The sequence below is a fragment of the Peromyscus eremicus genome, chromosome 20 (genome assembly GCF_949786415.1).
Source record: "Peromyscus eremicus chromosome 20, PerEre_H2_v1, whole genome shotgun sequence".
NCBI lineage: Eukaryota > Metazoa > Chordata > Mammalia > Rodentia > Cricetidae > Peromyscus > Peromyscus eremicus.
The window spans coordinates 9,948,984-9,972,442 of record NC_081436.1 but is presented as its reverse complement, the minus strand read 5'-3'; positions in this window follow the sequence as shown (position 1 = coordinate 9,972,442).

Below are 23,459 nucleotides of genomic sequence, written 5' to 3'. Positions count from 1 at the left end.
CAGGGCGTGCAGAGACACTCGGCCTCAGCATGTCCTGTAGCAGTCGACTGGCCCAAGACCAAAGCAGCTAATCAGTTCCGGGTTTATTTGGGGCTGGAGGGGGATACCTTCCCATTTGCTGACAGCATTTCTCTGAGCTTCCTCTCCTACAGGCTGTCCTGGTTAGCCTGACAATTGTCTGGGGGATTCCAATCAAGGTTCCTGCTAGGGAGAAGGAACATGCATCATGCTGGCTTTTCCTGAGGACTTTTTAGAAGGACAAAAAAAAAAAAAAAAAAAAAATGTTTCTCCAGTATTCCTGGAAACTGCCTGGCTCCTCTGTATGTGCTTCAGAGAGAGTTAGGGAGGCCGTTGTTGCTTCTGCCCTTTGGGAAATAGACGAGAACCATGACGAAGAGGCGTGTGGCTAATGAGGCCAGCAGAAATGTCTAGTTGACATGTAAACAAGAAGGCATTTCTGTAAAACAAGGCAGGACAGAATTATATCAAAAGAGCCCCACCTAACCTGATGAGAACATGTGAAGTCAGAGTAGGAAGGCTGAGTTCACAGCGGCTTCACTGACGGGGTCCCAGAGGGGCTATGGCACACTTTGCTGACCTAATTTTTGATTTCCTAGAAGTCCATCTTCCCTGTGTTCTCAAGCCCTAAGTCCACAACACTCAGGCAACAGGAGCAGAAAAACCAGCAGGCCAAAGCTAAGGACATTTACCCACAGTACAAGGTGTCTCCAGAGAAAAAGAAGAGAAGCCTATTCTAAATGCTGTTTATAGTAAATATTAACAAATTACAGAGTAGCAGCCATCAAGTTTTCCTGATATAAAACAAGGTTTAATTTGTTCTCAAGCATCATGGAAGCCTTGACTTGTTCGCTACTAAAATTTCTTTAGTTTTTTTCTTTTAGGCTCATGACTTTTTCTCTTTTGGATTCTTGTAAACCAGTCATCAGAAGCAGAAAACATTCAAAACTCTCTAACATTGTCCTCTTTGAAGGAAGGCCTCACCACACTGTTTCCTTTCCAAGGAAATCTACATACATTGTTGAGAATCATATCATGTGCTCAGTTACTTTGGCTGACAAACAAAACACCAAAAAAAAAAAAAAAAACCCTCCTCAAATGAACCAAATGAAGCAAAATCAATCAACACCCCCCCTCTGCCGCCCTGCAGCACTGAAACAAATAACTGTTAGGCTGGTCATGTAGCTATCAAATATGATCGATGGCATTTGCTGTGAATCTTAGTCGGTGCCAGCAAGACTGGAGGAGAGAGCAGAGACTTTCCCAGACTTGGAGAACTTTTGGCATCATCTCCCACACAATCACATTCAGACCTCTATGTATTGACAGCTTGAAGATTCTAAGAGAGATAATCTGTTCAAAGATTTAGAAAATAATGATTGAGAATCAGGACATTTCCTGAGGATAAATGACCAGCTGGGAAGAATTAATTCTCAGCCTTAAGTTCAACCAAGTGCCATTAACCCACCCACTCCCTGGGCTTATGCTAGACCCGTGGCCGTGTTTGTGGGATACATACTATTTTCCATGCAGGGGAAACCGGAGTGAGCAGGACGATCGTTTGTAGAGAACTTGTTTCATAATTTGAATGCTGCAAGTTGGAGTTTCCTCTAATAGCATGTATGACTAGCAGGGAAGTTTAGTGTTGTTACTGGTGGCTGGAGCTGGCCGGGCAGATCCAGCAGGCGGCAGGGTGGAGACCTGGCACATTGCCTCTGTCTGTTCATTGTGCCAACAATTCTTGAGCTCCATGCCATGCGCCCACAGCAGCTCAGCAAATCTATAATCTTGGAAATCACAGCCCAGAGTCCATCTGGGCAACTTTTTGAGAGTCCTATCAAGTCCTTGGAGAAGAGGTAAAGAAGAAATTGAATTCAGCTAGAGGGGAAAGACAGTACAAAGCAACTGCCTTGGAGTCTTCATAAAATGAGAGTTATTACTTTTTTGAGGTCTGGGCAATTAGACTTCAAAGCCAAGCAACATTGTCAAAATTTCCCTATTTTCTTTTAATCATTAATGATATCCTTTACTTGGTATCCTTTCAAAGCATGACATTCCACAAAGCAAACGATTAGCAATTCTTCCTAAGGAGACAAGCAGAGCAGCAATAGGGAGCTGTCACAGTCTTTGCATGGACTTCTCTACTGTGACTGGGACAATATTGGCAGTTAGGCTGCTTGATGGCTAGTCCACTGCAGTGTACACTTCATTTACATCTTCCTCAAGTCTTAGCAATTAAGCAAAGCATATTTTAAATGATAGAAAAACCTTCAGTCCAACATCACTACCTTTAAAAATGCATATTTTAGAGTTTTTAAAAAAAATTAAATGGGGTCTCAAAATGGTGTATCTAAGTATATAAAGGAATAACTGGGGGTACAATTACTTAAAATCATTCCACTTTGCATTTATAATACATTTTAGAATGAGCAATGAATATTTTATGCAGAATCCATTTTCGACTGGAAGATGGTTTATATTTAAAATTCCCTATTCAAATGTGTTTTCACAAAGAGAGCTACCCATTGTCAGCTCTCCATTGTTTCCATGTCCAAGCTGCTGTCAGAAGGGAGCATTCAGCGATATTCCAGGAACAAGTTTCCATTTGTACAAGAAACTAGCAGAGCCCATTTATGCTAATGTGTTATGCTTAGATGACCTTTGATTCCACACATGACTGTACAAGCAAATAACACACATATCCAGTAAAGATGGACACTTGGCATGGAGGTCCAGGCTCCAGAGTGAGAGCCCAGGTTAAAATAGGATTTCCTGTGTAGACACTTCTTACAGTAGCTTAGCTTCCACAGGAAATGGCGGGTGTGTGCGTAGTGTGGACAAAGACATTTGATAAGGGGTAATGTGTGCTGCATGCTGTCTTCTGCAGTGGGCACGCTTACTCCACTTCCTGTGTTCTGATGGGTCCTGCTGCCGAGTCCTTCCTTTTCCCTGGCCTCTCTTGGGCAAGTTTGGGACCCGCTGCTTTTGGTACCAGAATAACTGAACTGAAAGTTGTCTTCCATTGAGCAAGACCTTGAACACATAAACATCTTCTATCAGAAGCCATCTGACCCGTAGGGGCTAGTGTTCACTGTACTGCAGTCTCTGTAGCATAGATTGTGAATGACAAACCAGCGTAGTCTACAGATTCATAGAGGGGTAGACCAGAAGGCGCTTTGGAGATCATTCAGTAGAGGAGCTTCTGAGTCCCCATGGTCTGTCCGATGGGACAGGAGTAAGGAAGTGGGGCTCAGCCTCTGCAATAACAATTGTCAGCTTCCATTTTATGTATATTGTGCTTCTGAGCAGGATTTCTTTAGGGCAAAGGCATTGTCATTCCCCCCTCACTCAAAGCTTTCGCTAACCCCTGGTAATTTCTTTTTATCGATGAGGAACCAAAGTTCTAGAGAGGTGTATCTTAACCATTGTTTGCAAATGTGGGGGTGTCTATCCAAACTTGATTTTTCTTGTTTGGATCATATAAAATTAATATGCCACTTCTTTCTTTCTTGAATCTTCTTGTCTGGAAAGGCTTGAGCAGAGTATCAACATCCTGTTTTGGGGTTATCTCTTTAAACTCTTGGGTGTGTACGCTTGAGCATGTGTGAGTATGTGGGTACAAGCATGTGCATGCATGCATGTACTTGCTTGAACTAGGCTATGGGTATGGAAATACATTACTGCAACAAATCTCTAGAACTTGGGGATCAAGTAGGCTACCTCATAGCTGAGGGGACAGTGCTTGGAACACAATTTCTTAGTTTTCTATATTATGGCAGGTGTTGGTATTGTTGGTAGCTCATGACCAATACAGTCCCTAATCCTTTGGCCTCTATTGTCAGCAACATGATTCTGAAACTTACGTTGACTAAAGGTCTTTTGATGCTGAGGGAGTTAATGAAGAGAACGAGAGGATAGTGTCCTGGATGTTGTACCCAGGCCGTTTGTACAAGCATATTGAGGTCTCGTCCAACAGACCACTGTTATGGCCAGAATGGTCAAGGAACTCATAGGCACAGTTATGCTCTGAATGTTTTGAACTCTACATTGTTTCTAGAAGTAACAGATTGCCAAACAGGACATTCACGTCCCCCTCCCCCAAATCCTGATGTTATATTCAGTTCAGTTTAGGACAAGAAACAGATCTGCAGTTGTCCTCAAGGCCAGGCACAAGCTGTCAGCCACCGTGAAGGAGAGATTCCTCAGAATTCACTTAGCAGCTCTTGGTGTTCAGTTTTCATTGTAAAAGATCATTGAAGACTGATTTTTCATTGTTGATGGGGATAAAAGAAATGATGACGCTGTCATGGAAACCAGTGTGGTGTTTCCTCAAACAAACAAACAAACAAAAAAGCAGGATGACCACATGGTCTAGCAATTCCACCACTATCCGTACTCCAGATTTGAAGTGAGCTGGCCAAAGAGATGTTAACACGTGTGTGTGCAGCAGTGCTGTAAGAACAAGAATGTGGAGGCAATGTTGATGTCTATCAACAGGTGACCATATAAAAAAAGGAAGGCATTATATACATGGAAGATGACTCAGCCTTTAAACCCAGGAAATTTTACCACATGCAACATGTGGATGAATCTTGAGAATATGGCAAAGGCTTTAAGGCAGGATTGCAGTAAGATGAAAGGCTTAGACATGACCAGGTTTATAGAACTGAAGAGAGGAGTGATGTTGGTAAAAGGAAGGAAAAAGGGAGTCGCTGATCCAAGGATAAGAAGCCTCAGTCAGCCGGGACGAAGGAGCTGGGATCTGCCGTGTGTCTGTCCTTGTAGATATAGTCAGTAGTGGATGGCTTGCTTTGGCTCTCACTAAAAGGTGGCTCTCTTATTAAGTGGCCTTGTTGTGTTAAAAAAAAGTGTTGGCACCTCAAATCATTATAAGAACAAAGTTGTTAATGAGTAAAGTGGGGAGTGTCATTTGTTATCATGGGAAAACATGGGTCTTATTGTTGCCAAATATTCTAATTCAAACGAGGTGAGAAGTCCAGATTTTCAGAGTATTACATGTCCCTGTTTGGATGTTTTCAAACGTGTTGCATCAGTGCCCGTTTCCACAGCTATAATCTCCATTACTGAGGTTGGGTCCTTTATCACAAGAGATCTATTTGCCTATAGTTTCGAAGGCTAAAGAAGATCAGCTGGATTTGGTGTGGGGCCCCTGGTTGCATCACACCATGACAGATTGGGCATTGTCTTAGTTAGGTTTTTGTTGGTATGAAGAGACACCATGACCATGGCAACTCATAAAGGAAAACATTTAATTGAGGCATTTCCTTATAGATTCAAAGGTTCAGTCCATTATCATCATGGCGGGGAGCATGGCAGCATGCAGGCAGACATGGTGCTGGAGCTGAGAGTGCTACATCTTGCAGGCAACAGGAAGTCAACTGACTGTCACACTGAGTGAAGCTTGAGAAAAGAGATCTCAAAGCCACCCCTTCAGTGACACACTTCCTCCAACAAGTCCACACCTCCTAATAGTGACATTCCCTTTGGGAGCTATTTTCTTTCAAACCACCACAGGCTTCATGGGAGATTCACGAGAAAGCTAGAGGTTGTATGGTGAGACAGAAAGCCACTGAATGCAGAATGGCCAGGATGACTCTTTAACTACAGCTCATTCTCTAGGACTAACTGAGATCCCCCCAAAAAGCACATTCTCCTCTCTGATGGGAGCCATGCCCCCAGTGGCCGTATGACTGTCTTGTTCCGGGCCTCACCTCTTAAACTTTTCACACCATTCCCTAGCATCAGCACATTGAGAGGCAAGCTTCAAACACTTGAGTCCTTGAGGGACAAGACACGTGGAGATCACAGCAGAAAGAGAATGCTATGAAGCTTCGCGTCTGAGATGTACTGTTTTCAGAAAGCCCATTTGCCACCAGTGTTTTAATGCAATCCTTGAATGTGACCATGGCATTTTTGCCTGGATGTCCTATTGTTAAATAGCCTGCCTCTGAATCAATGGTGTCAGAAGGCTTGGGGGCATGTATAGCTTTGCATACCTATTATGGGCAGCCAAGGAGTATTAGTCACTAGTAGTCATTTATCACCATCATTTGCAAGCTCAAGAAGGGCAGCAGAGAACCGCTGAATAGTGAACCTGCGAAGGTCATCATGGGACCACTTTGGAAACTGTGATCTAGAATTAGATTTTACACACACTTCTAAGCAAGTACATAAGGTGGAGTGAAATCATGGGAAACAAACACCTAATGTCAACCTCAGGCTCACATACACATGTACAGACATACATATGTAGCCTCACACATGTGCAAGGGGTCTCTCCCTTGAGTCCAGAGCTCACCAATTTGGCTAGTCTGGCTATTCAGCTTGATCCAGGAGGCCAGTCTTGGTTTCTCAAGCACTGGGGTTACAGGGGGGTTGCCATACCCCTAGCGTTTACATGGGATCTGGGCATTCCAACTCCGGTTCTGACACTTGTACAGTAAGCATGTTACCCACTGAGCATCTCCCTAGCCCCAAGGCCAGGCTATTTTAAGAGAGTTTTTGCATTTATGTAATTGAAGGATTGATTAACTCACACTCCATGAAGCCCTACTCCAGTTATATTTAAATAATATGTATTTGGCTTCTTGTCTCGTGGAAACAGTGAAGTGTTTTTCTTGACTGGCAACAGCTGCTGCAGCTGTTATTTTTCCATTATATACAATCATAAGTATTTGTCTTCTGGATCTTGGAGTTGTAATGGAAGAGCTTTTATTTCCTGAAGAGAATGAAGACTTTTAAGGAAAAGGAATTGATCATGTGGAGACTACATATAACAGAGAAATTGCACTAAGATTAAAATGTACAATTCTGTGACTTGGAGGCCAGCCTGATCTACAGAGTGAGTGAGTTCCAGGACAGCCAGGGCTAGACAAAGAATCTCATTTCAAAAATCAATCAATCAATCAAACAAACAAACCAAAAAACAAAACAAAAAGACTAAACATACAATTTCAAAGTGTCTCTTACACAACACACTCAGTGTTTTAAGCTGAGAGAATTCACAGAGACCATCTATCTTTACTCTAGTCTTTCTGACAAGTAAACTAAGGCACAGGATAATGCAAGAAATCTACAGATGTCTGGGAAGAAGACTTATTTATTAGGGAATAAAATGGGGCCACACTCACAAATACAGAGCAAATAAACGCTGCTGCTGATTCAGCTGCAGTTCTGCCCAAGGGTGATGGGGACCAACCTCAAGCTGCTCTCCACCACTTGATCGAGCTCTGACCACCCAAGAGAGCATGCAACCCCTCTTTCTCAGCTCTTAAGCAGTCACAAACACAGACAAGACCACACCCTAGGGCTTGTTACCCCGAAGCCATTGGATGAATGAAACAAATTCCCATAACACACTTTCCCATTTTTGTCTAAATAAGAAGATTCTAATCCTAACATAATGCTATATACAATAAGAACAAGTATTGTTCAGAAGAAAGAAAAGGTAATAACATAAACAACAAGGGAACTACAATCTACAAGAACAACATCAAGCATGAAACACATTCTAAATGTCCAGACCATAGGTAACTGGCAAATTATAGAGATTACTCCAATAGCTGTCCTACCCTGAAGACTCTAAGTCTTGTACCTAGTGTGCTCTTAGCTAAGATATGAGAGGATGTAACTGTAACTATCTAGTCTTCAACTCCGTCCAAGACCTGAGAAGGAAAACAATATTACCTGAGTAAGGAGGAAGTGCAAGCAAGCAACTTCCGAAAAACGCAGGCAGTGATAGAAACAGCTTTGCCCAATGTTTCTCTGCAACGTTGTGGCATCCAACCTTGCCTATAGGCCTAGAATATCTGACAGGCTATGGACACAGAGAAAGCCTCTGGTTAACAACAGAAAGGTTGAGTTATCTACCCACCACTACGCAGCAAGCCGCACTAGAATCCAAGTGTCTATAACATTTATAGATTCAACTCCATGGTTTCAATTACACACCAATCATTTAAACCCCATGGCATGGAGTCGCGATTTTGTTAAGTCAGGGCTTTGATGTCTGTGTGGGGATCGCCCATACCCTGAGATGAGTCACTCCCCAGGGGCAGCAGCCTAGCTAACCATTTGGGTTCTTAGACAAGTCAGCCATTTTGGTTTCTGCTGTAACGGGGTATCGCTGTATTTTATTGCCTGGCTTATGTAGCAGGCTGTCAATAAAATGTTTCTTAATGAAGGAGGGAGTGAAAGACTACCTTCTACAGAGAAAATCATGTGCTGCTGAGGCCTTCACAAGCCTGAGTGTTCATGATTTCTCACAATGTTAGCCATCATGCAGCTGAAGGTCAAATGCAGTTTGGATGACAGGAAAGATTCTCAGATAAGGGGGCCCTGTCTTGGTGACTTCCCCAAAGGGAGAAGCAGGGCTCATAATTTGGGAGTTTAAAAGTCAACATTAAAATAAGGACTGGAAATTATCGAATCAAATCCCTTTCGTTCTGAACTAGTCCCTGAGATTAACTTGGGAACATTTGAAAACAGCCCAGGCCTTTTTGGTCTTTTATGACTTGTTCAATAAATGACTGCTCTAGGGATAAAAACTGTCATGTCTAGATGCTCCGTGGTGTAATATGATCAAAACTTCCCTTTTGAACACACATACTTGGCTGGGGCAAGACACAGGGTCTCTAGAGCTCTTGGTTCCCTCATCTGTAAAATTGACAGTGACTCCTGCTGCTAGAAAGGTTTTGGGGAGTTCACAGCGAGCGCCTTGGGAAGATGCGTGGGCCAGATGTGGTGTTCTCTCTCGCAGCCTCCCTGAACTCCAGCACAAAGCCCTCCCTGTTTCCTTTGCTTGCTAGAGAAATCCCACATCAGCTGCTCAGTCTGGGAGCATGATGGGTGGCAGGGAGACTGTCTTGTGCATTTTGTATTCTGGTGCTTGGTGAGTATTTCTCGGATACATAAAATCCCACACAGTAAGGGATAGTTATGATTTCATCTGGGAAGTCTGGTTCTGCAACATGAAGGTACCAGGAATCTCTGCAGTGTGCTAATGCTCTCACTTCCTGTGTTTACTTCTGGCCGAGCAATAAGGAGTTGGAAAAGGCTCCTAATTCACGGGTTGAGGACTTTTGGCACACCATCAGATTGTGCTGAAAGCTGTCGAGTTGGCATTTCCTGAGCAGGGCTTGGGTTGGCTAACCCTTCAGGAAATCTGTACTTCTGGGGTATGTTTCTAAAGGCTTACAGGGATCGGGTCTCTCCTCCCCTGTTAAAAGCAGAACCATGGGACAGTGGAATCAATAAAGAAGATGTTCATGAAAAGGAGAGGGCACTGTATAGAGCTCATAGTGTCACCAAGGAACGCTGGTTCTACTGTCCTACACTCCCAATGTCTCTTGAACCGCAGATTAATGCTTCTGTTTCCCTGGCCTCACTGAGCGTGTTTATGTTTTGAGAAGGTGTTAATTTTAGGTGAGACCCAATTTGGTGTAGCTCTTATAAGTTGGCTTTAGTCTAACTGATGGTGGTGGGTTGAAAGCCAATAGTGATCCTAGACCGTGTTGATCTTTATGTCAGTTTTGCAAGACTTGTAGACCAATGGATCCTCACAATGGGCAAGGGTAATGGGCTTTGTATGTATTTCCTTTCCTGGATACTTTACACGACTGTCTTCTTACAGCTCTTGTCCAAGCCTTTCCCTCCCTCTTCTCCCTCGCCACATAGTAAGTTTGTCCTCTGCTCCACAGTGGTCACACCCCTCTTTACTGCTCAGCAATATATTCAGCTAGGTGGGAAAAGAGGAGCAAGAAAGAGAGAAAGAGGGGAGAGAGAGAGAGAGAGAGAGAGAGAGAGAGAGAGAGAGAGAGAGAGAGAGAGAGAGAGAGGAGAGTTCATGTTGTACAACGGAAACTGGGCCCTCACTGATTTTGCACTGGGTGGCATTTTAACTTGTACCTGGTGTGGCTACCTCCACATTGTCACAGATCACTGTCGCAAAGATGAACATCTCAGGGCTTTCATCAAGCTAAAAATAATATGGATTATAACAAATTATAGAAGCAGAGTTGGAGAAGTACGTGGCTCCAAGATTACTTTCGTGCAATAAAGCATTTGTTTGCTCCAGTATTTTACTGTTCTATTCTTCCCAAAGCATCATTTACAACGGCCTCCCTAAAGGCTTTCCAGTCCTTTCGGTAAGTGATCTTTTGTTTATGTGTCTTTTAATTACCCAGATCTTTTTTTTTTTCCCTTGACTTCAGCTCATCTTAAAAGTTTTCAGAGGCCATGCCAGGATAGCTTAAGGGGCACCAGGTTTCTTGCTAAACAGCCAGAAAACCACTATGTGTTTGTTCTGGGGAATTGTAAAAGAAAAAAAAAATTAGGAAGTGTAAGGGAGTGGTCTTTGTAATCATCTTGTGGGCCCCCAAACATTTGCATGCGTTTTTTTTCTTAGCCTAAACCGAAGCTATATATGGTATTGGGATGAAATAGCCTCATGCCAGAGGTAATTATACCGAAGTCGGTCTTGAGGACTTGACAGAGCAAGCTGACATTTCCTAAGGACAGTCATGTGATGTTAGAGCGTCAGGCATGTGCCTGGGGTGTTTACAATCTTCCCGTTAAAGGCACAGGCCCCTCTAAGAAAAATGCTTATGCCCTTGGAACATCTCAAAACTTTTCACTTTAGGCAAATTGCAGGCTTTCCTGAGGGCATAGAATCAAGTAAATATGCACTCTGAAAGGAGTGTCTGACATTCACTTACAAACGTTATATGGCTGGAAAATATGACTTTCAGAGAATAGAAATTTGGGATACGCCTGTTTTTCCTGGTTGCTTCTTTACTGTGAATTTGGTCAGAAATCCTGTGACATATTGGGGTGTGGAGGGGATGGGAGGGGGTGCGAGCCAAACACCCATTGTCTGCCCACTTTTCTATGAGCTGTTTGTAACTGAGTCACATAGAGTGCTCTGTGCAGGGAAGGAGGCCGTAGTTCAGAATGCAGGGCTTGCTGGCTTTGGGCTCTGCCTTCTATTGGCTTCTCTGATGTCTCTGATGCCCTGCAAAATTAGTCTTGTCCTAACACGACAGGGAAGGTAACATGAACTCACAGAGGTTGTGACAGCATGCATAGGACCCGAGCAGACTCAAATCAGACAAGGTCCAAGCATCGAGAAGGAGAAGTGAACAGGGAGCTCCACTCCTAACCCGATCCTACTTTCTGGTGCCTGAAGCTTTTGATAATCATGGGGAGGAGAGAGGAGCCTTGATGAACATGATCTCATTGCTAATATCAAACATTCATGAGATACTTGCTCCGTGTCAGGCCCCGGGCTTGGTATGTACCGATTACTAATTCCCCTGTTTGCAAGTGGGTAGACTCAGGCTCAGAGTTGCATACGTTTTCAACAGTGACTGTCCCTGGTGAGCCCCTTGTTACCTATGATGGCAGCTACCTTGGAGTCTTTGCTGTCAGACATTCTGCCCTTCTCATCTGGAATCTGTGTGTTCCCACTACAGGCCACTACTATAGGTGTGCTCCTCTATGATGATACTCAGCTTGCAAGGAAAGTGAGCGAAGAGGCAGGAGCTTAGACGTGCAACATTAAATAATGTCCGTATCTCTTTTGTATCATAGAAGAAGAACCTGACCGTGGAACTCTCCAAGTTCCAGAACGTGGACTTGGGGTAGTCTTCATAGGTTCTCATCAGTAACCTTGTAGTCTTCCACAGCTGATTGCAGAGTAGATATTTTAGTCTGAAAGACCGCCGTTTCTGCATTCTAGAAGTAGTAATGATTGCTGTGTCTTTTATGGTAAATTTAGCCCAGGGTTGATCCAGGCTGGAACTCTGTCCTGCTGATTGGACCCTGCTCAGGTTACTGAGCTGCTGTACTCCACTTCCAATTAGCCTTTCACACTTACCTGCACTCCGCAGCACGAGTACTTGAGATTGGCTTTACATACCGGATCTGGGGCAGCTCCTTGCTACCTGGCTAACCCTCATGCCTGATTTCTCTCTGCCCTTAAACAAGTGCCCCACCTCGTGTACTCTGGCTGACCTTGACACCTGCCTCCCATCCCTTCATGTCTGGCCTGGGTGAAGTTTCCAGGTGGATAGCCTCGGCAGCATGATCTGTGAGGTGGAGAATAAGAGCCGCAGACATGAGCAGCTTGCCAGAGTGAGTGGCATATAGGAAGTGGACAATACAGTCTGGCTCACACAAGAGTTTCTGTGGAGTTCAGGATTTGGGCATCATGCTCGTGTACAAGCAGTGTCCATTCAGGAACCACACTTAGAAGTTGGCGTCCCCCACCCCCGGCCCCTGCCCAGACTAGTGACATGTAGAGCTCTAATCTGTCTTTACAGTGGGTAGTTTCACTATGCTCTGGCTCCCTGTGTGCCAGATGTAAACACTGGGCATGCTACAGTGTTCTACGTTGCTAAGTTGCAGTGTCCGAGTAGGTGGTATTAAGTGTGTGTTTGGCTTGCAGTATCTCCAGCTTATGGTGGGTTTCTTGAGACATGACCCTGTTGTAAAGCGAGGGCCTTCTGTATAAGGAGAGCCGTCCTGTCTCCCTCCCATTCTACTATCTGGGTGAAGAACCTTGCGTTGTGGGCTGCCTCTGACTCCTTCCCCTTCGATTGTCTCTTCATGAATAGATACCTGATCTCATCAAGGAAAAGATAGCCTGGAGACTTGGAATATTTTATTTTTGGTCCAACACTGAGACTTCGTATAACGTAAGACAACCAACAGTTTCTCTCATCTCTGAAACCCTATACTTGACTTTTAAAAGTCCTCCCTCCCCCAAAGAATACATTTAACACAATGATCTTGATAACGTTCTCTAGTTCTCCATGCAAAAACAAATACACTAATACGTTTTAAACTAACTGTCAGAGTCAAGGTCAAAAAGTCACCTGGGAGTCCCAGGTCTGTATACTTCCTTCATTTTGTGGGTTGAGTCAGACAAAGCGCGTGACCTCACTGTGGTGAGCACAGATTCTTGTCTGACTTCATCACACTTTCATCAGAGCTGAGCCGGGGGGGCCTCCGCGTCTTCTGACCTGTTCGGGTTTTGATTGTCTCTGCTTTGATGCTTGTGGATTTATTAGTCAGCCAAGCACTCACCAGGAACCTCAGTGACGGGAGTTGTGTGCCAAAATCACAAGGTGCTCTTTCTGTCACACAGGGCTTTTGTTTAAACAGTTCTCACAGGAACCTGTCTGTCTGTCTGGGTTTGCAGAAGAACGTATTTGTAACATAGAGTGGTACTGAGCCTACTAGGAGGCTGACGCCTGGCACGATGGATTGTTCCTACTTTGCATTGCTGGACACTCCAGGTCGCTAGTGTTTCTGGTAGAGAGCAGCAGAGCCTTCGCTATGGATTTTTTTGGCTTGATTTTCTCAGAGCCTCACACTCTCCAATTGCCTTTCAAGGTTTTTTATTGTTGTTTGAGACAGAGTTTCTCTGTGTAGACTTGGCCATCCTGGAACTCACTTTGTAGACCAAGCTGGCCTCGAGCTTACAGAGATCTGCCTGCCTCTGCCTCCCAAGTGCTGGAATTAAAAGTGTGTGCTACCACTGCCCGGTACCTTTCAGGTTTAACAAGGTGCTACATCCTTTTAATGTCTTCTGGGCAGCAGAGATCCTCCCCTGGACTGTGAGATCCTCCCCTGGACTGTGAGATCCTCCCCTGGGCTGTGGGATCCTCCCCTGGGCTGTGGGATCCTCCCCTGGGCAGTGAGATCCTCCCCTGGGCTGTGGGATCCTCCCCTGGGCAATGAGATCCTCCCCTGGGCTGTGAGATCCTCCCCTGGGCTGTGGGATCCTCCCCTGGGCTATGGGATCCTCCCCTGGGCTGTGAGATCCTCCCCTGGGCTGTGGGATCCTCCCCTGGGCTGTGAGATCCTCCTGTACCCATTTTCTGTTCTTTTCCTGCTTGCAGAAGGTACAAAGACAGGTAGAAAGCCTGAGGAGTCATGAATTGCAGCAGTTAACATCAAACTGACGGGCAGCAATCCAGCGAAGTTCATAACCACACAATGCAGCCCGAGGCTGGAATGCTGCCTCTACCATTCCTAATGGCAGGGTCATAAAATCATAAAACTAGAGACCTCTTTCAGAGAGGAGCAATAAATGGAATTCATTTGGGTGACCAGCCCTCTTAACGGAGACAAGACTGGACACTGGTTTTGTTTTGGGACAATATTCCCTAATTAGAACTGGGCCATATTTCTTTCTGGTTCTCCCCAACTATGCCCACCCTGGCTTTCTAATTTTACTACAGAGGGCAGAGGATGGGTCCACTGGCCTATGAGACACTGGTGGCACATAGCTTCTTAGCTCCAGCATGGTCCATTCACACGGCAGCAGGGGCATGACACCCACTCCCAATCAACAGGCCTTCAAGAATTTGCACACCGATTCTATTCAGCTCTACCTGGCTGCCTTGGAACTATGATTAGATGAAGAACCATGCCTATCAAGTCAGAGACTATCCCATGCATTCATCCTGCAGTTGATTCATATAGAAGGGTAGAGCGGGACACTACATATCAGCCTTCCTTTAGTGGATGTCGAAGGAGCGTGGCTCCTGGACATGAAGTTTCAGGGAAGTGGATGTTGTGATTTGGCCTGAGTTGTGAAGTGAGATGAATGAGCAAAGCCAGCAGCCTCCTCCCTCCCCTCTGGAGTTACTGCTGTTGGATCCTTCCACAGGATCTTCAGGCACTGTTCCCTGGATAGCTAGACAACATTCTAGGCAGGAGAGTGCACTCATAATTTTAGTCGTTTAAGATATAGTATAGTTTAGTGATGTATCTTGTAACTGTTGACATTGTTGTTCATGAAACAACTGTTTCATTGACGACTGAAAAGGCCCATGAAAATAACTATGGCTGTAAAACATGATGATTTATATAAACCTGGAAAGATAAATATAGGAAAGTATATAAAGTATACAGGGCTTGTCCACGGAGTATGAATGTTACATGCGGCTAGGTAATTCTGATGAATGGCTCTGCCTTAACCTCTCAGCACTGAGTTGGACCATTTGTGACTGGGCATGATTAGGGTGATTCCCTTAGATTGTGTGGATCTGATATAGAATGTGTTACATTTTGTTTCATACAATTTGAAGGCTAAATATTGTAATGCTGGATATGATTCCTGGAGGATGTCAGCCTTTGCCCACTAATTGACCTGTTTAAGAACCAGCGTTAGCCAGCCTAGTCTACAAAGCAAGTTCCAGGACAGCCAGGATGGTTACACAGAGAAACTCTGTCTTGGAAAACAAACAAACAAACAAACAAAAAAGAACCAGCCTTAGCCTGCTTCCCAGTTGCGGTCTGGAGGCAGAATTAAAATATGTACTTAGCCACACATCCTATTTAGATGTGTCTGATTAAAAAACTCATCTACAAAGCTAATGAACCTCATGTTAGTTGCAAGTTAACGCAGTGGCCTTTTTAACAGCCAGCTCCCCAGCACTGCTCAGTTCTCAGAGCTCAGGTGTGGCCTGAACCTCTGAGTGGCTACAGGAATGGAGACTTTGAGGCAAGCCAGCTGCAGCTGGGGGCAGGGCGGAAGCAAATGTCTGGGAGGCAATTTGGGTTCCACGCTGAATTCTGCCACACCCCTTCCTTTGAAGTTTGGCCACCGTAGGAACTTGACTAGTGTTCTCTCCTGTGTGTGATGGAGGAAATAACGTGGCTCCTACCACATGATGGGCCAGGTGATGTGGAAGTTACAGTGTTTTGTGATAAAGTCACTTCAAGGAGAGACTGGAGTTTTTAAGTCCCTTACTGGATAGTGTCAGGAGATTTGTGTTGGAAATGGGATTTGTGGGCTGAGGACCAGGGAATTTTCCCTCCCTCTAATGGTGTGGAGGCTCCAGAGGAAGGGTCACAGAAAATCATTGTGTCTGGCTAGTAGAGGCTCTTCATTAATGTTTTTAATGACAGTTGTCCAATCTGGAGAAAGCCTGCAGAAGAGAAATCTGGTGTCTTGGGCCTTGGGCAGGAACAGTGCTGTGTACCTCTAACTTCCAGAAACAGTTCTTAGCTGCTCTGTGTCTCGTCTCCTCCTCTTGCTGCACCGCACCAAGTGATCCCATCCCATGGGCAAGCAGTTGGGTTCTGGCTGGTTTCAAGTGGCTCAGCTGAGAGGCCGAGGCATCAGTAGAGATCCGGCCTTATGGAGAAGTGCTTAGGTCCAGCTTAATCTGCTTCTTCCATTCTAATCACAGAAAGTCCTCTGTGGGTCACGAGAAATTAGGGGTCTTTTGAGCCCCTCAAGAACTAGGGGGCCCCCACACTGGATCTGAAGAGCAAAACACTTGAGCAAATTCCGTCTGAGGAGTGGAGGTTAAATGGCCCCCAGGGATGAGCCGGCTTGTTCTGAAGCAACTTCCTTGGTTGGGAGCCAGAGGGCTGGATGCCCAGTGTCTGGAAGCACACAGGATTTAAGGCAGAATGCTGTACTCCAGAACCTTCTGTGCTTTTCAGCTCAGTATGGAGGAGTTTTAGTCTCTAAAATTATAAAATACAAACCTGTGACCTGCTGGGTACAGGACACAGAATTCTTGCCATAGAAAAATAGACTTGACCCAGTAATAAAATGTTTGCAGATTAGTGCCATCAAAAGATAAACATTTTAAATTGTAAGCATTGCAAGAGTTCTCTTGCTGTTTAGTCATAGGCATGGTTTTTGTTCTAGCTTTTTAAACATGGTTTACATTTGAAAAGAATTAGGGCAACCCTGTATCTTTGATCAACTCAAAGTCTCTTTAGGGGGAAGAGCTTTGACACTCCAGTTTTTAACCAGAAATATAAATATGCATCAGCTAACACTTTTCCAAATTAGGCAATATAAACTTCGCATTTTTCACAAAATCTAAATGAATAGGAGGCCTCTTTTATGCTTAAAAGTGACTGTCTTTGACCCACGCTTGCATGGGGTCTGTATGCCATTATTTTTGGTACAGCTTGTCATTAGTTTTAACTTTGACCGGAGTAAAGAAGAATTTTGGTTGCGCGAGTTTGTCTGTCATAATTATTGCTTCTTAGGTCAATATCAACATTTTAAGTGGAAAGAAACGTTCTTGAGTCATGGGACGATTCCCACAATTTATGATATGTGGTGGGATCACGAGTTCAGCAGCACAGAAAGAATGGTTGCAGTGCTGCTTGGATGAAACCCAATCCAGGCTCTTGGGGGAAGAAGACAGGGCAAATTCCTGTCTTTCCCCAACTCCCTTACACACCCACGCTCACACACATTCTTCGGGGAAGATGGGTGAGCCATTGTGTGGTGTGACAGAAAGCCCCTTCCTTCATTTCTCTACCCCAGAGCTATAAAGAATTCCTCATAGTCGGATCCACTATGGATACCATTTTCTCCACTATGTGTGACTTCCTGGATATCGGAGTGTGTCTGTCATTTCTCACTCTTTCTCTCCAGTTATTTGAGCATCAACGTGTGTAAGACTTACAAAACGCATTAGCCAGGTTAGTAGAGAGCCATATAAGACCCAGATGGGCATCCAAGAGATTTGGAGAGGAAAAAGAGAGAGAGAAAGTTGAGGGCACGTGGTAGAGCCTGTTAAAAGAACAGGTGCTGGTACTATCCACGGAGGAGCGCCAGCAACTGACATTGCCTGCCATAACTTGGTGCAATTTTTATCCAGTTTGGTATGGGGTCAGGAATAACATTTTTTTGAGTACCTACTATGTGCCGTAATTTTGTGACAGTTATCTTGCTCATCATTAACTCTGCAAATTCTATGTAATTATTCAGTTTTCACAGAGGGCTGGTAGTGACAAAGCCAGGAGAATTCATTGCTTCCACAACTATTTTTTAAGACTTGAAGTGCTTGAATGCATATACATTCTAGGTTTCATTTTGAATCAGTTGAAAGGCAAACATTAAGCCTTCTGATTTCTCCCCACAACACTCACTGTTGTAGCCACCTACTGTGTATAAACCACCCCAAACCTAGTGGACTAACTCGCCGGGTTGTCTGTTTGCTCTCGCAACTGTAATTTGAGCGTGGCTGGGAAGGAAGGCTCCCCTCTGCTCCATCAGGAGTCATGGTGGCTGGCTGGACTCATGGCTGAAGCTGAGGGCTGGGTGCGTGCTTCCTCCCACATGGCTCCTGCATGTGGTTGGGCTTCCTCACAAAATGGTGACTGAGTTCTAAGAACAAAAGTGGGGGGCAGGGCAGGATGGCTAAGTGGAAGCGATGCTGACTTTCATAAAGTAATTAGGAGGTTACAACGCATTACTTTCCCTGGGCACTGTTATTCTAGTAATCACAAAGATCTTATCACCTTCCAGGATGGAGAATGCAGATCCTGCTTTTTAATAGGGGAGGCCAGGGCTCCAGGAGGGCACACGGTGTGGAAGGAACAGCCGTGGTGCTGTATGATACTTATTTTTTCAGCAAAGTAAGAGACTCAGCTCGCTCATTTAGGAAGCAGGCTCTGTTAGAAGATCAGGGAGGAGTTGATGTCTTCCCACTGCCTGGTGTGTGTGTGTGTGTGTGTGTGTGTGTGTGTGTGTTCTCGCCCATGCAGGCATTGGCTGACATAGTGTTGTCTTCTGTAATCACTTCTCCATCTTACTCTTTTGAGGGAGTGCCTCACTGATTCTGGATCATGCTGTTTAGTCCCATCAGGCTGGATTTCTTGGGGTCTGCTTGTCTCTCCCCACACCCAGCTCTAGGATTACAGGCTCTTACTGAGGTGCTAGTGATCTGAACCCAGGTCCCCATGCTCCCACAAGCACTTTAACGCACCGGGTCATCTTAAAGGGGTTGTCTAAAGTTACTGCTTACCTTCTCTACTAGCTCAGACAATGGGAGACTTGTTATCCAGTAACAACTTGGATTTTTCTAACACACTTTGGAGGATAAGGAGTCATGGGCAGCTAGAGAAATTTAGAGAGAGAAAGGAAATTGTTATTGAAAAAAATTAGAAGTGAGAACTCTTGGCTATTCCTTATCTGACAGATATTTATAGAAAGCCTACATATCAGACATTGTTCAAATCCACAGGAGATAAAAATGAACGATGTATTCTTCTATTCAGGGAACTAAAGGTGGAGGAGGGTGCTGTGGGATGGTCTGTATGTCAAATTGCTTTGATTGGTCAATAAATAAAACACTGATTGGCCAGTGGCCAGGCAGGAAGTATAGGCAGGACTAACAGAGAGGAGAGAACAGGAAGGCAGAGGGGCGGGGGTGCGGGTGGGGGTGGGGGGCTGCCAGCTGCTGCCATGACAAGCAGCATGTGAAGATGCCGGTAAGCCATGAGCCACGTGGCAAGGTATAGATTTATGGAAATGGGTTAATTTAAGATATAAGAACAGTTAGCAAAAAGCCTGCCATGGTCATACAGTTTGTAAGCAATATAAGTCTCTGTGTTTACTTGGTTGGGTCTGAGTGGCTGTGGGACTGGCAGGTGACAGAGATTTGTCCTGACTGTGGGCCAGGCAGGAATACTCTAGCTACAGGAGGGCATGAGGGTTGGGGCTGAACAGAGAGACATCTGTACGTTTGTTAAACCATTGCGTCCGAAGTCTGAACCAAGGATAGATATGGAAACAAACTTGCAGAATATCGAGGACAGCAGAATGCCTTGTTTTACAAGGGAGAGCTGTGAAAGGTGGAAGAGACTTTGCTGGGGGATGCATTTCTGTATGCTGTGAATATTTGTTGTTCCCATTGCTTAATAAGTAAACTGCTTCAGCCTATGGCAAGGCAGCTTAGAGGCAGGCAGGAAAGGAGAGAGACAGGAAAGACAAAGGCGGAGTCTGGGCAGACGCGAGCCAGCTGCCTAAGGAACAACATGTAATGGGACACAGGTAAAGCCACCGGAAAATGTGGCAAAACATAGATTAATAGAAATGGGTTAATTTAAGATATAAGAGATAGCTAGCAAGAGGCCTACCATAGACCATACAGTTTATAAATAATATTAAGCCTCTGAATGATTATTTTATAAGCAGCTGCGGGACTGAGGGGCCAAGTGGGACCGGAGAAATCTTTCGACTACAAAATTTAACCCAAATCTTCATTTATTAAAGATGAAGAATCAAGTTCCTAGCAGAAGCAAAGCTGCCAACCCAGCTTTCTTGACTTAGAATCTAGTGCTCTTTCTGGAGTGCTATGTAGCCTTCTTGTACTGAACTGTGGTGTTGGATTGTAAGTACATTGGGAATTCAGATATTTAATTTCTTGTGAAGCTGTCTTTGTCTCTGAATCCAAAAGCAATGTAGGTCAAGGTTTTGATCAGATGTGTTAATGTGGGACTAGGAGAGTATGCAAATAATGGGACTAGGAGAGTATGCAAATAATGAGACTAGGAGAATATGCAAATAATGGGACTAGGAGAGTATGCAAATAATGGGACTAGGAGAGTATGCAAATAATGGGACTAGGAGAGAGTGAGTATGCAAATAATGGGACTAGGAGAGTATACAAATAATGGGACTAGGAGAGTATGCAAATATGTCCTGCTCAGATTAGGCAGAAATGTTATTGGATCTGAGAGCTTCAGTTTCTAATCTGGCTGAAGTTTGACAAGCTAACAGGCATTGTGGAGATTTAATCTCATGCCATTACTTTATTTCTCATGATATCCTGAGGGTCATAGTGATAATATTGGTTAAAGGGGTAGATAGGAGACTGTATAACACACCAGTTATAATCCATAAATAAATTAGTTTTCAAAGGAACTTGTAGATTACAACCTTGAAAACATTTGAACCAGAATACTAAACACATTTCTCCCTACCTGTTCTTTTGTATTTCATATATTTGCCCCAGGACCCTTGGAGTTTGACTGAGATAAAGAATAACGATTATTTAACTTTACAAACAGAAACTTGGGGTATTTAGCCTAATTTCAAAAGTGTCTAGAAATTCTTAAAACAGAAAACTTTTCAATTGAACTAATGAAAAAAATGGCCTATTAGGAACAAAATGAACTTAAGAGAAAAAGAATGAACTTAAGAGAAAAAGAGAGGTGCTACTCAAGAAACAGAGGGCTTTTTGCCACCCCTGGTGTATGGGGTGGATGATGCCAGGTTGTAGAGATTTATGGACTCACAGTAATATTTCTTGCATCTGGAAATGTTGTCCTGAGCACCCATTATCCCAAACCTCATCTTGAGCGATTGTGAACAAACTGTGTTCTGACTTTATACCATCTCACTCGTGGTATCGAGAGCCAAGATGAATACGCTCTCACTTTTGTGACTTCCTCAGCCTGTGGTAACTTCTGGAGCTCAGTGCACCAGACCATCTCAAGACTTTTCCTGTTGTAAATAAAATAAAAACAACTTTCGTAACAGGATGGCTGCTACGGGCCAGGTATAATATGCTAATTTTCATAGCAAGCTCTATTTTCAAGTACATTTCACAGTTTATGCTTAGTGAGAAATGCTCAATTCTCACCATGTGAACTCCCAGACTGTTTTGTTGAGTGGTGCAGACATAGTTGTCTTGAGAACCTCTGAAGCCAAAATTCAGCATGCAAATCTAAGCATCTTTCATGGGAGTGTACATGGGAGGCAGTAGTCTATCTTAGCATCCACAGTAAATTTTCTGTCTTTGCTGGACCCATGTGCTGACTGGAATAGCGTGTGGAACCTAATGCCTGTTTGGCTCTGCATGTATGTGCTGGAATGTGTGGATAAAAGGTTTAGCTTGTCTGGCATTGATTCACTCATGAGGAGTTTTGAATTCTGAAACTGACATAGAATATTTGCTTAGTGGTATAATGGATTTGACTGCTATAGTAGACACATAGATATTTGTGGTGAGATATCCCCCCAAATCCTGCAACACTCAGTAGATTAACTGATGGATTCATTGACTCAATGACATCTTCTTGCTTCAAGGATAAAACTCCAGATTTTCTTGGTAGAACGCTAGAGCCTTTCAAGATCTCTGCAGACTCAACCCACACCATCCTTTCCTTTCTTTCTGTGGACCCCGTTCTGGAATGCCTGCCCTGCCCTCTCTCTCTCATCTTCGGCATTGGGTTGTTTCCCTAACCAGAGCTATTTCCCTCTGACTTCTCTAGTTTGCTGTTACTCACTGTTTAGAACTCAGCTGAAATTGTGCTTCTTCCAGGAAGCGGCCCTTCCTTTCACACTGCTGCATGCTCTGCTCAGACTGAACTGTCTTCGTGGTATCGATGGGTACACCATCATTCACCTGAAATTGTAACAACAACAACAACAACAACAACAACAACAACAACAACAACAACGTGGTTGCTACCTGGCTCTTCAGCAGGACCTTTCGAACACAGAGTGACTCATTTCATTTCCCTGGTTCTATATTCTCAGCATAGAGGGCAGCAACTGGCTATAGCAAGTGATCAATGAAACTTTGTTCCTTAAAAATATTGTTTAAGGTGCCTAGTAGAGTGCCTGGGATACAGCAGCTACCATATAAAGAGCAAGCCCTTTGGAAATTGCCCCCCATCCCAACCTAAAGATGTAGTTATTTTTTAAACTTTTCCATTTTTACAGTGTGGTTCATTTGATTTTAATTTATTTTTTGTTGGTTTGGGAATAAAGTTAGGAGGCCGTGTCCTTGGTTCCTCAATTTCCTCAAGAATTGGTCAACAGAGGTTGGAGAGGTGGCTCAGTGGTTAAGAGCACTGGCTGCTCTTCCAGAAGGTCTGGGTTTGATTCCTGGCACCCACCTGGGGGTTCACAACTGCCTGCAACTCCAGTCCCAGGAAATCTGAGGTCTCTTCTGTACTTCTGGGACACTTCATAGAAATGGTGCACAGGTATACATGCAGACAAAACACTGATACACATAAAAAGAAAAAAAAGAATGAGTCAATAGGACATCAGCATCTACATATCCCCACCCTGGGAAGCATGGCCTAAGTATTTCAAAAGACTGTGTGTGTGTGTGTGTGTGTGTGTGTGTGTGTGTGTGTGTGTGTGTGTGTTGAGTTAATCAATGAACACTAATAGTGTCAGACTCTGTCTGTAGAAGAGCCTCAACCCTGCCTCTCTTCTCTCTAGTCTCAATACCTCTCTAGGAGGGGGGAGGGCAGTGGTGTTTATTTTCACTTTCTGTGTGCCAGACCATTTTACATAGACTATTTCACTTTGAATACGCCATTTGAGATAGGTATTTTGATACTGACTTAATGGGTAAGAAAACTGGGACCTTGGAACAACAAGAAATTTGCCCGAGGGAACCTAGATAGTAAATGAGGTAGTCTCTCTCACTGCGGTACCACCCACCCTTCTGGATAATGTTCAAACATCTTCAATACCTGGTAAACTTAGTTTGTGCATTCCAGTTCCAACAAGGGTTTTAGTGGTGCAGAAGCTGAGGCATAGATTGTTTTGGGAACTGTGTTGAGCCCAAGGATCATGTATGGTGACTAAATACAGACTTGGCTGTCGAACTCCATCCTCTGCTGGG